Raw genomic sequence first — 14,422 nt, forward strand, 5'->3', positions numbered from 1 at the left:
CTCTCCGTGTGGGTCAAGAGACTGAAAGGCTGAGACCAGTGTTGTGGAGATGTGCAACTTGAGAGCCAAGAAGAAGGAAGCTGCTGCACGATGAGGACACACTAAGGGAACACCAGGAGCCGTAGATATACTCCTGGGTGTTTGCAGGTGTCAGAAATCAACTTTTCACTCACCAGAGCCTAGAACGAAGCAGACGAGCCCAGTGGAAGCCGCGAGAGACGGGAAAGCTGAGTGGAAGCGGTAGTGAGAAGGAAGGAACCGAAAGACGATCACTGGCTGCCTGCGGAAGAAACCAGGAATGCCAACAAGACCCGGGGAGTCCACCCAGAGACAGCAGGGACACAGGGGCGTATCGGCACAACACCAAATACAAGCAAATATAAATAAAGAAGCCTAGAAAGAAAGGGCAAGACAGTTTATTGTTAAAAGGGAACATTATGAGTAAAACCCTTACAGGTATCTGAATGTGTACAGTGCAAGTATATGGGAAACAACCAGGACCTGATAACATATCAAGAAGATACATTATCAAACAAAGTATATATGCAAGTTTGGAAGAGGACAGAGAGCCCATATGGACAGAAGCCCTGGCAGGAGAGTATACCAGGCAATTGCAAGTGTGTGAATTCAAGAAGCCCTGGCAGGAGATTATACCAGGCAATTACAAGTGTGTGAATATATGCAGCCCTGACAGGAGAGTATACCAGGCAATTACAAGTGTGTGAATACAAGAAGCAGAAGCCCTGGCAGGAAAGAATACCAAGCAATTACAAGTGTGTGAATATAAGAAGCCCTGGCAGGAATGTATACCAGGCAAATTACACATGTATGATTACAAAGCCCTGGCATAAGAGTATACCAGGCAGCTATACAAAGTGGACAAGAGGTAAAGAGGTCCTGAGAAGAAATATCAGGACTAGAAAAATAATTGTGGTCATTCAGAGTGAAGAGGTCCTTAGAAGAAATATCAGGACTAGGGAAAAGATTGTGTTAATTAGCAGTAAAGAGGCCCTGAGAAGAAATATCAAGACTAGGAAAAGGAATGTTTTACCCAGGAGGAGTAAAGAGGTCCTGAGAAGGAATATCAGGACTAGTAAATGGATTGCGTTAAACAGGAGAAAAGGAGCAATACCCTGGCAGGAGAGTGTACCAGGTATCCTGAAAGAGACAAAAGTACAAAGCCAGACCGTTTTGCGTGTCAGTATTGTTGCTGGTCAAGAAGGCACTTCTGAAAATAACAGGAAGTAAGGAGGAATCCAGGGCAAGGCAATCACCCTCTGGAGCAAAGCTCTTTATCCTTGAAGACATTTTGTGTTGGAGCTATTTATTCTTCTGTTGTGAACACTTTACTAAACCACCCAAGCAGTGGTCGAAGTGCACGAAAAGAAGTAGTGGAACTATGTTCTGTGAGGGGCCAGCAATGCGAGGAGGACAACTGTTTGATGATTGTTCCAAACATGCCATTTTATTAAGGTACAAATAATATTAAATACTCTGCTGAGGATTTCCCTGCCTAACAACACCAAAGGGAAACACTCTAACATGGGATGTCTAGCCCTCACACTTAAACATTAAATATAAAGAAAAAAATATGGCAATTCAAATAACATCTACAACATTCACAGTTTCTTGATAACCACTCAATAACCTGGGCAAGTTCCCTTCCCCAGGATTCAAAGTGAATTCCACTCAAATGTACAACAGAACAAACAAGGAGATCCTTGTAGGTAAGATGGTATCAGATACGTTCTTGATGTCTCAATATCAAGGTAAAGTTTTGTTAACCAAAGTTCCAACAATAGCAAATTTGTTCTTCTTGTTGAAAATGCAACTTCTACAATTGTTGATGAAACACAGTTCTTGGTTAACATTTATGTCACTAGTCACAAGATTAGGATTCACAGTAGGTAGCTTTGTCAGGATGACTTCATTTATTTATTTATTTGGATTTGTAAACTGTACTAGCAGCCCAAGGGTATTGAGGCGCTGTTGCATGAAATTGTCTTAGTTACAGAGCGATACTGGGCTCTTGGTTACAGTGAGCATGCAGCCTCGCAATGATACTATCTCAAGGAACATGCAAAGGTAGTTACATGTAGTTTGCATTATGGTTGCAGTGAAAGCTACTGTTAGGCAGAATTATATGCAGTACCCTTTGGGAACACTACACACAATTAAGACTACAAGTGACAGTACAATTTCACCTTTGGTACAAGCCTGTACTACACAGTTATAGTGGTAGCAGTAGCGGAGCAGCCAGACTTATCTCAAGAGTAAGGGAGCAGTACAAGGAGTTACACAAAGGGACAGCAATTACTATGGTTCAGGCAAACACTGACTCAAGGTTTCTAAGTAAAAGAATATATATTTATTTACTCAACAGTTGTTTAATATTTCACTAGTCTAAGCAAGTCAAAAATCTCAATCACAAATACACCATACCACTTCCCTTAAATTCCAGACAAGTTAAGCTCACAAGTGAAGTGGGAGCCAAATGGCACTCCAGCAATTTAAAAGGGAGGGAAAGACAAAGTTATTAGAAATTAGGCAACACCAACAGGTCAGTAATCAGGGCAGTAGAACAAGAGAGACTACAAGGTTAAAATCAGATAGAAAAGGCTTAGGGCCAAAGTCAATGGTTCAAAAGTCTTTTTCTCAAGATAATAGGTTCTATATAGTTTGCGGTAAAGTTCATGGCAAAGATTCTGGACGAGGTTGGTTGGTAAAAAAGTTAGTTCAAAGAGAAGAGAAGGACAAGCCTTTCGGATTGGAGAAAGATTTCAAACACTTTCACCGCGGCTGACCGAAACGGTCAACCGGATTTGTACAGTACCTTAAAACGGAGAGGGAGCTGTAGCTGAGGCGGACGTTCCTGGTGGTTCCTGCCGGCTCACGGTTCCTGAAGCGACAGTTGGACTGACACGAAGTAGGAAGACTGGAGGGTCTTGTGCCTCCCAGGAAAGAAACCAGTGGCAGAGCAAATCAACAAATAAAAGGTGTGCTCCTTAAAACCCAAGCATGGTCCGACCTTCCTGGCTATCCGGCCCACTGTAGCTCTGTACAGCGAATTTGACCAGAGGAGGGGTCCTGGCTTGCAGTTTGGGCGAATTGGTTGGTCCCACCAGCTCAAGGGAAGAAGTTTCCTGGAGGATCTTCTCTGTCGTCAGATTTGGAGATTCGGACCTGCAGTAGGGCTTCACCGGGTGGTTCAGTCGTGGTAGGGGTCCTCTTCTTCCAGTTCCTCGTTGGTTCTTTCGTTCCAGTGGCGACTCTGCTCTTCCAGTCACCGAGACCTGCTTTTTATGCAGTTTTCCCCCATTCATACAGCCTGGCTGTCAATCACACAGCAGGGTGGCTGGCCTTGCAAGGCCAGTCCGCTTAGCCAATCAGACAAGAGTGCGACTTGGGTTACCAAGGCAACCCATGGCAGGGGTCCGAAGATCCCTTCCTCACATCCTGCCCCTAGAGAATATCAGGCGCCTTAAGGAGGGCTTCTGTGCAGAATCCCGCGAAAAGACAAAGGAATCCTCCCCGGTTTGGCGTGCAGAGTAAAACACGAGAAAGACTTTAACAAAAAGAAATGCCAAATAAATCCAGCCGGAACCAAAATAAAATGAATTGGTCAAGCGGGTTTATGTTCGAGGCTACTATGATAGCCTGGAACAATGGTTACTGGTCATTTGGTCAAAAAAAAAGGTCGACAGGACAAATGGTCGACTCAATTTGGTCGAAAGACAAATGGTCGATTTTTTTATTTTTTATTTTCACATATTTTTGTATTTTATTGGAGGGGTACCCCCTAACCCCCTTTTTTTGCTTAAAAACCCTTTTTTTCCTAAAGGAAAACCTGAAAAATATATATAAAAATAAAAAATAAAAATTCGACCATTTGTCTGTCGACCAAATTGCGTCGACCATTTGTCTGTCGACCAATTTTCTGTCGGCCAAATGACCGGACAGCTGGAACAATACCACGTTTATTTAAGATAATCGCGGTAAAAAGGTTAGGGTAGTTACCACTGCCACCAGCCCAGTCTTAGTGTTAAGGGAGCGAAACAAGGCTCCAAGAGCCACAGACAAAAAGGGATAAGAGCTAACCCTTTCCAATACTCCATGTAAGATGGGGTGTACTGGGTCTGTGGTTTAAAGTGACTATATAAAGTTAATGGCAACTTTACATGTTTCTGGGGGACAGAAGTCAGCCCCAAAGAAATTCAGTCAGTGGGAAGTCTCAAAGACAACCCTGTGTCACTGCACTAAAGGTGCTGTGTAACACACACAAAAAGTGGTGCACATGGAGTAGGTGAGGCTCCATTGTCCAAGATCACACAAACAGTAAAAATTCACACACCAAAACACATGTAATGGTGGGAAAAAGGCTCACACTCTTACCAGGTGAAAGAAAGAAATCCTAGAAATCCAGCAAAGCTGCTGGGGGACTCTTTAGGTAAGGGAAATCCTGTTAGTATAGGCAGTTCTTGTGGGTCTGGCTGAAACAGGCTTGACAACACTTTGCGCCAGGTACAGTGGTACCAGGTCATGGGCACATTTGTGTGTTAAGGCAAGAACTTTAAAGACTATCCACTCTTTAATGGGGAGCCAGTGAACCTGCTCCCTGGTTTCAGAGATATGTTCCCTCTTTGAGATACCAGTGGCAGCCCTAAGGGCATTATTCTGGAAAGTCTGGAGTTTGGTGATGTTTAGCAGACTTCCTCAAAAAGAGGACATTGCAATAATCCAGCCGAGATCCAGTTATTGCTCTTGCAATAGTGAGACAGTTCTGTTATGACAGAAAGGGTCTGGCTGCGTTAAACAGTTTAGAGTGGTAGGCTGAGGTAGATGCAATGGCATTGACCTGCCTATTCATAGAAAGGTCGGAGTCCAGGTAGACCCCGAGGGTCTTTACAGCTTGTGATACAGGGATTGGAATGTTGTTAATCGTAAAAGAGCTGTATTGTTTGTCCAGTTATCTTTACAGGTTGTAAAGGATGGGTGAGATGCAGGAGCCCTGTGGGACTCTGCATTTAATGATGCTTGGGTGGGCACAGGCTGAGTCAGAAAAGACTTTCATAACCCTTTCTTCGAGAAACAAGGTGATCCAAGTAATGGCCTTAGGGGAAAAGTTGGCGGCGGAGGAGAAATGGTGGCAAAGGGTATTATGATCCACAAAATCAAAAGCTGCGGACAAATCTAGGAGCAAAAGGGGGCGTTTGCCTGCAGCTCTGAAATCGTCCATTTGATTTTTTAGGTCTAAGAGTGCAGTCTCGGTGCCGTGTGCCGGACGGAATCCCAACTGCCGGAGTCCGAGCAGGTTGTATGCCTGGAGGAATTTTTGGATTTGCAGATAAGCTGCTTTGTCGAGAATGTTTAGAAGGAATGGGACTGTAGTAATGGGTCTATAGTTCCCTGGGACAGTCAGGGACGCCATTTCACCAAAATGCCAGGGGTAGCGGAAGTGATATCACATGACCTCTGATGACATCACAGGAAGTGATGTCATTTTGCCCCTTCACCTCAAAGTGACATCACGAGAAGCGATGGAACACAACCTTTCATCCCTTGACAAAACAGGAAGGGACATCACATATTGTTCCTAAGTACACTACGAGAAATATAGTTAAAATAGCACTATAATGTTATATACATGTCACAGAAGAATGGATCACCATATGTATCGTTAATATCAGTGTGTATAGGACGATATTACCAAATTACTGTGAATGCAAGCAGATGTTCAAGACTAAATGATAATGATATCTTAATATATAGCATTTTCGCTTAAGCGCTTACACATACAATATCACCCAACCTGTGTCGGTTCTCATTTATCGACCTCCGAAGGCTGAAAGGCTGAGTTGAGGTGTTTAAGAACAGGCTAAATCAGTGACTCACCACCTGAAGTGTGCCTGGAAATAAACCTTTATGAGTCTGGCAATTATTGGATAGAATTCCAGAAAGACAAAGTATGTGTTATTCCTATTCTTTCTTATTTAGGGTCACTGCTCGAAGTGTTACACTTGTGGAATCCCGTTTTTTTTTTTTTAGAGGCCTGAACAAGATAGCCAGCCACTCCAAAAATAAAGAGTCACATGACACAGTCCACAGCACAGGAGCTTACATTTAAAAACATTTTTTTTTAAAAAAAGTTTTTAAAAAATCTTTTTTTTCTAGGGGTAGCAAGGGAGATCACAGGGGTAGCAAGGGAGAGCTCATGGGTCGCAACTGTGACCCCTGGTGACTCCCAAATGACGTCTCTTGGCACAGTTGGGTCAAGTGCTGGTTTTTTGAGACGCGGATTTCCCATGCTTCCTTGAGCCCAGTAGGGACAAGGCATGACTGGAAGGAGGCATTAATGAATGCTGTAAGGAACGGGGTAAGGGGAAGGGCACAATCTTCAATAAGCTGAGCTGGGCAGGCTTCCCCTTTACAGAAGGGCGGTGTAATTGATTTCAGGAGGGCAATGACTTCTTGTTCGCGCATTTCCTTGAAAATTAAGGGAGGAGAATCATCAGCAGTGCTCTTTTGTATTTTGGAAATTTGGTGGCTGAGTGCCTGTTGATGGGTTAGGATTTTATTTTGAAGCGTGTTATGTTTGTCCAGCATAGCAGATTTGATGATGTCACACCAGGCTTCCTCTTTGTGGAGGGTTGGTGGGGGGTGCGGTGTTGGTTTCCAACTCCCTGAAGATGGCAAATATTTATTTGGTCCCCGATTTGGCATTTGCTATACTTGTGTTGAATGAGGATGCTTTTGCTTCGATAATGGCAATTTTATATTCTTTAGAGATAGTTTGAAAAGCTAGCTTCGAAGAGTCATTCGGGTTTGCTTCCCAGTGGGAGAGCCCTCTCCTTTTTCTGGGCCGTAGTTCGAGAAGTTCTTGGGGGAACGAAGAATTAGCGTGCTTGGAACGCTTGGCTTTTCTTCGGGTGAATGGAGCGATGGCGTCAACTACTTGAGTGATGACTGATTTGAAAGCATTGTCAAGAATTACTGGGTCACTAGGAAAGTGTGCCTGAAGGGCAGGCACTAGGAGGTACAGTGTGAGCTTTTCTTTAGTGAGCTGCCGAGACCTTCTGGTAAGTGCCCTGGAGAAGGGAGTCTGTTGCTTGAGGGAGCTCCTCAAGGTATTAAGTTGAAATCCAATGGAGTGATGAACAGACCACGCATGGGGTAGAATTCCATGACCCTGAGGGAACACTTATGTTGAGCAACCCAGTCAAGGGTGCGGCCTTTACTGTGAGAAGGCTCCGTAATGGCCTGAATGAACCATAGCGTGGATAGGGATTTATTAAGGGCGGCTGCTTGGATGTCGTTTGGGTCATTAAGGCCTAGATTGAGATCTCCCAGGAGAATGGACTGGGAGGTTTTCTTCAGATTATCAGACAGAGTATGAATCAAGGAATCTTGGAAGTCCGAGACTGGCCCCGGTGGTCGATATACATTATGGAGGGCAATGGTACCGTTAGGGGAAGGTTAACTTTAGGAAGATAGTCACAATTATGTGCAAGTTTCCCTTCCATCCTTCTAACAGAGATGGTCTCTTTAGCAATAAGAGCTACCCCTCCACCTTTCTGAAGAGAGCAGTCTTGCCTAAAAATAGTGTAACCTGGTGGGATGGCGAGGGCAATGGCTGGGCCGGATGCCTCAGTGAGCCAGGTTTCACTTATCATCAGAAGGTCCATGTTACAGCTTGTGATCAGATCATGAACGTCAAGTGCATGGGCAGGGAGGGAGCGGGCATTAATGAGGGTACAGTTAAGCTTAGCATTGGGTAAGGCCCTATTGGAGAGACTTGGTACACTGCTGTCAGTATTTGACATAGGCAGGTCAGAATGCATAGAATTAGGCATCAGTAGGTCATCATTCACAGCGTTAGACATGAGCAGGCCAGAATGCATAGAACTAGGCATCGGCAGGTCATCATTCACAGTGTTAGACATGGGCAGGTCAGAATGCATAGAATTAGGCATAGGCTGGTCATCAATCACAGACTTAGGCATAGGCGGGTCATCAATCACAGACTTAGGCATAGGCAGGTCATCAATCACAGACTTAGGCATAGGCGGGTCATCAATCACATATTTAGTCATAGGCAGGTCATCAATCATACCATAGGGTACAGGCAGAACAACATTTGGTAGCATTGGGCTAAGCAAATCATGAGGTGTAGCAGTTGGACTCAGTGGCATAATGGGGGCCCCTTCAGATGGCATATCAAAATACAAATTGGGTACTTTAACAGGTGGCATAAAGGGTACATCGGGAGGTGGCGGCAAAGAGGAAGTTAGCTCAGAGGGAGTAACTTTCTTATGATGCACCAGTGTGTCGGCAACCATGGGCAGCATTTGGGTGTCAGGATTTACTGTGACAACAATAGGTAGAGGGAGTTCTGTTTTAGTGGCACCTGGTGGGCATATTATGCACGCAGAGTGCCTGTAGCAACATTATTAGTAATGGGTAGAGTGGCAGCTGCATCATATGTACATAGAGTTCCTGGATCAGAGCTGGCGAGGGAGGAGTGTTTCACTTGCCTGAGGGTAAAATCTTTCGCCTCGGGCGGCTGAGGACACTGCATGGTGGCTAGCATGCGAGCCGTTCTTGAGACGTGAGGACATGGTGGATGCATCGTCGTCGGGAAGCAGGTGGTAGGCGCCCACCTAAGCAAGTCCATTTCCTGGGACACATGTGAGTGGGTCGAATGCCATCCTGAGTGGTGCGGGATGACAGATGTGGGGTGGTGGGTGGATCTTTGCAGGATGCGCTGGATGCTTGGTATGCAAATGGACCATGCGCATAGGCGAGCGTTTCTAACGTGAATGGACGGGTATTCAGTCGGGTGGTGATGGCAATGGGTGTGTGCACTTAGGCATATCGCTCTAGTAACAAGGAGGTTATGTAGAGGGATGGCAGTTCGGATGACACGGGGGGGCGACGGCCTGCCGAACAACCGACAATCTCTGTGGATGCTGCTTACCTTTGTGGGTTGGAAGCAGATTTCTACATGTAGAGGCTGCAGCCGGAAGCTTCGAGCAGCTGAGAGCTGCGGAGAGGATCAGAGTCCTTGTCCCACGGCCTTCACCCAACGGCTTCGCCTGCTGGTCTCCCTCCTCTCCCTTTAAGGCGAGAGGGGAGGAGCAGGCAGGCGCAGGAGGCCAATGGTGGCTTGAGCCAGCGGCGGTGACGCTCTGTGATATATTCTTGTTGTTGCATGTTGCCGTAGCAACCAGCCCGGCCATTTTCTCCTTTTCAGATGCCGCATGGTTCACAATGGATGGCGAGGAAACAGAGGAGCACTCAGGTGTCCCTGCAGTCTTCTTTGTGGTATGATCAGTCATCCTTGGTGAGGCCTCTCGCAGCGGAGCTTCGGAGAGGATCTGAGGCATTGTCCCACAGCCTTCACCCGACGTTTTCATAGTGCTGCTGCTACTACTGGAACAACTTCTCTTCTACTAAAGTTTACAATGAGAACATTCTCCTGTATCTCATTGTACTCCATTTCATTTATACTTCAGAAGTTTTGCATCTACTGACAACCAGATATAGCACCATAGTTTCACTACTTTGTAATTCCACCACAGCTTCAGTACTTGGTGATTCAAAACAGGTCTTAGTTCTGACAAGATTTATGTTAAGGCACTCCAACACCTTCAAACAGCCAAGACACTCTTCCTATGAATAGCTCTCTTGTAAATGGGCAGCCCTTTTGCCTCTCTTGTTTGTCTGCCACAACAACAACCTGAGTGTGCCTGTATGACCAACTTCTCTCTGTTGCTTAAAGTCTTTGGCAATATAGATTGTGTCAATTTCAAATAATATTCATGAGCAGCAAGTTTCCCTTCCCCAACCTGGCCTTCAACTCTCTGCCAACTGTTAGCCAAAATAATTATCCAAAAGCCTTGTTGCCACTCTATTGGCTTCAGGTAATGCACACTTGTATCTTAGACAAGGTTGAACTTCTCTTAGTCTTGTTTGCTTTGTTTTATGGCTTTAAGAAAGGCTGCTTTCAATTTTAAAAGGGGAATACTCTTGGCTTGGGCAATGCTTGCTTGCTCTTCAACTGTAGATACAATGGTTTAAACACTTAACTTCCTTTATGAGCATTTAACATTTGTGTGAATAAAGATGCAAAGGTCACTCCTCCCTTGAAAAGCAAAACTAGGCAGAGGCAACCACTTCTCCGTGAAGTTTTAAATGTTTGAATTATTTAACAATGGCTTTCTGCAGCGTTTGCTCTTCACGCGAGTGAAAAGAGAAATTACTGATCACATGTGAGTGCTACTTTTTCATTGACCCATTGTTAAAAAGTTCAACGAACAACTTCAACTCGCTTCTGCTTACAGGGGAGTGAAGATTAGACGGGATACTGTTGCTGGCTGAGCTCGCACAAGGAATCAGAACGCCAGGTTTGACTCACTGGCTTCTGTGATCCTTGTTCTGTGGTTTTCCCAACTTCCACGACTTCTACTGCTTCTAACTTCACAGGGACCGACCACCTTCTTCGCTGAAGATGTCTCCAGTCCGGCCATTTCGTTAAGGAGCTCTTCTTGCTCCTGAGACCCAGGGCTTGACAGCAGCTACTCGCCTCGGTCTCCATCACACTTCTGGCACGCCAATCTCCACAATCAGGCTCACATGGTGAAAGGCAGCCTTCCTGCTTGCCTTCCGCTGCGCAGCCTCTGCAACTCAGAGTTTGGCGGAACAAGGCTCTCACAGAACAAGCAGGTGAAATATGCTGCATCAATGTTCTGTCATTCCTTTGGTTCTACCACTTCTGCCTGGATTGCCAACACTGTGTCTTCTTCTTTCTGCCTCTGCTACTACAGAATGTACTCCAGCCACAGTTTAAGCTCCTTCCTATTGCCTGCAACTGAGGAGGCCTTTCATGCCTTTCAGTTTCCTTCAGGTGTGGGCTCTTAGGCATAAGTGCCTGACTACTGCTACAGCATGCCTCTTTATCCCTCTTCCTCATCCCAGTACTCATGGGATTATGAAATTTGTAGTCCCAACAACAAAATTAGTTATTTTTGGTAACTGCTTGATTTTAAGGGTAGATTTACTTCCCTTAAAATCAATTAAAGAAAAACCATTAGATTGTATTGTTACAGAGAAAGACAATTTACTTGAGGCAATATTTCTAGATTTCTTTATGTTATACCTTTGGGAGTAAGGAAGGTGTTTATCCTGAAATACCTTGAAGGGCCTTTTTGTTGGTAAGGCTTTTGTTGGTAAGGCTGACTCAGATTTTATGGTACTTGTACCCAGCGTCACAAATCTTATATGTGGTTCCGATACATAATAATGACTATAAGCCACTACCTGTTTTAATATCTTGAAAGGTTTTCCCTTTCAAAGGACACATAATGTGTCTCATCCCACGGGATCTCTTCACCACCCTGGCCTTGTCTCGTCCAATGTGATCCTCCTGCAGTACACCACCCCTACATGTTTATTTTTAAACAAAACCATTCCGGAACATTTTCTTTTTAAAATAAAGGTATAGGAACGGTGAAATTGAACAAATAAAAAAGTAGAGGAGCACCGCTCCCAACCGCTCCCACCCACGTCGTCGACTGCACCCAAGGCTAAAGACAATACCATCTTCACCTTAGAATATAGTTTATAGTGTGAGGGTCATAATAGAACTATGGACATGGGACAGTTTTGTTTTAGTCATTCTGACACTGACAGATCCCTAGTTTCTGGTTTATATAGGGAAGTTCCTCCTAGAGCAGAGTCAGAGAGGCATTTTCCACACCCCTTTTATTTTCAATAAAAGTCTTTCACCAAAATCATGGCTCACTTGTGTCCGGGTTTTATTCCTGGCTCCTCACAATATACTCATGGCACTGAGATTTAATTTCAGCATTGGCCTCTCTGCAAAAGCGGGTTTTCTCATGGTCAGTCATAAAGGTGGCCATAACATCTATGTCTCCTTAAGTCAAATTTGGAGAATGGCGCTCTTTCTCTCCTTCATTGCTAGCATTGTTTCTTCTGGATGGCATATTGTTGGTCTGGATGTTCCTGGATTCAACACACATCTTGAGATGTTCTTCAGAAATTGTTTATGGGGCCTTCCTGCTTTGCTCCAGTTATGATTGCAATTTGTGCATATTCTTTTTGCATCTCACTTGATGTACACGTTTTGGACGCATCGTCATGTGTCCGCTATCATTTTTGCCTATTATTAGTGCATCTGACCTGATGCATATGTTTGGAGCGCAACACCATGCATCTGTCATCATATGTGCCAGTCAATTACATATGTGACCTGATGCGCTTCATTTTGTGTGCATCCTCATGCATGCACCATTTTTGGAGCCAATACATGGTGGATATTACCTTATGTGCCACAAACATGTGCACTGTGTCAGATGCAACATTACTATTACCTTTATTTGCACACCACAGGTAACAACTAGAGAGGAAACGAGATGGGCCAAAGAACCATATACAAGAACCTGGCTAGATATTGTCAAGCAGCAACCAAAGAGCTGCGCCAAAGGCTCCAACAAACCAACTGACTTACTTACCCTTCTTCACCTTCCTGTTCCTCCAACACAACTGATGCCACTACACCGACCTTGGACTAGTCACATTACACATAAACAAACCGAGAATCAATACTATGTTAACACCCAGCATCTCTAGTTGCTGAAGCACACTTAGAATGAATCACCCACATAGTCCATAAAACATCAACAACTCAATTACACACCAAGATACTGGGTTATCTCACAGCTACTGCCACCCATGACTCTGGATCCCTTATGGACACTATCTAATCCAATGAGCACTACCAAACCCACCACAACCTCACACAACACACCAACAACAAACACTAACACACACTGAGGCACTGAATCTTACCCATACGTTTACAATGCACTAAGCCTCCTGCACAAATTTCCACATGCAAAACAGCACTCACAGATGCCAGTTCCTCCTGGTTCTGAACCCATCCTCTCCCCAAATCCCCACTAACCTACCCACCCACCTCTCTTGCAGGGCCACGCAAGCGCCTGGAGACTGCCCATGGGTGGTAACAGTGCACAGTATAAATCAACATAACATAACATTCTTGCGGTCAACACTGCGCCACGCGCAGTGTTTATGTTTTTCGGAATTAGGCTCCTGCAATGATATGTGAATTGTGCAGGTGTCTCTGCGCATCTCATTGGGATGCATCATTTTTGGAGAATCTGCGTGTGTGGCACTATTCATGTGATGCGCCCGTAACAGCCACTAACTCTGTTTCTATAATGGTGTAGTTTATCTCTGCTTCAGAAAATGTGTTTGAGAAAAAAGCTACAGGACACATCTTATCTGCATTTGAGTATCTTTGGGACAGGATTGTCCCAGACATTGGAAGTGTCAGCATCCACAAAGTATGACTGAGAACTCTCAGGGTGAAGTAGAATTGGAACAGTGGTAAATAGCCTTTTGAGATGCTCGAAGGTATCCTCTGCTTCTTTAGCCCAGAGGAATCAGAATCCTTTTCCCAATAGAGATGTAATGGGAAGCACTATGAGCATCACTACAAGTACAGCGGTGCAGTAAAAATGGCAATAAAGCGGTGGTAATTCTATTACCACACCTTTATTGACATATTACTGCACAACCATCCTACGCATTTTGGCAGAAAGGTGGAAGATTTACCTAACTGTATTAACCCACACAGAATTAAAACTTGCAGTAAACCCACAAAGGAAACCTTATGGGGACCTATGGACTCAGAAAATGGGGACTAACCATTCGTAATCCTGTGGTAATCCAACAGGTACGGGACTGAGTGGCAATAACAGTAAATAATGTGGCAGTAATTCGGCAGATTGACTGCCAACTCATAATGAGGCCCTGTGTGCGAGAACATGTGGAGCCCCTGTGTGAGAGAACATGTGCATGAGAGTGGATAGAAATTTGCAACAGCCTAAAAAGCCCTGGACCTCGTAAGGACAAGTTGAGGATTCCCAGTATGCTACTGCACTTAATTTCGCTTGGGCCATTTGAAGGCCCTGAGGGGAAAAAGTGACCCAAAACAGTGACTGTAGTGGTATGGAACTCACACTTCTGTAGCTGAAGAAAAGGTGGTGCTGGCGCAGCCTGAACAGTACTTGACGTGTTTCGGTTATGTTGATTTAGGTTTTCCAAATAGGCTTATTTATTGTTTTGTAAGTCACAATTTTGCAGCACAGACTCTTTGAAGGCAAGGGGCTATGGTAAAATGGAACGGGATGGGGGATGGGGAAGTACAGTAAGTGTTTACAGTACCGACAGTGTATTAATGACCAGGGAGACATCAATTGCATAAGTGCCAATGGGCCAAGGGTTCACCAGTCAATTGCCTCTGTGGTGGGGAGGGAAAGGATTCAGTAGGCATTGTCAATGCTCACCACCGGAGAATATGAGGGTGGTCTGATAACAG

Source organism: Ambystoma mexicanum, chromosome 10, assembly GCF_040938575.1.
Source record: "Ambystoma mexicanum isolate Mex_15411 chromosome 10, UKY_AmexF1_1, whole genome shotgun sequence".
Classification (NCBI taxonomy): Eukaryota; Metazoa; Chordata; class Amphibia; order Caudata; family Ambystomatidae; genus Ambystoma; species Ambystoma mexicanum.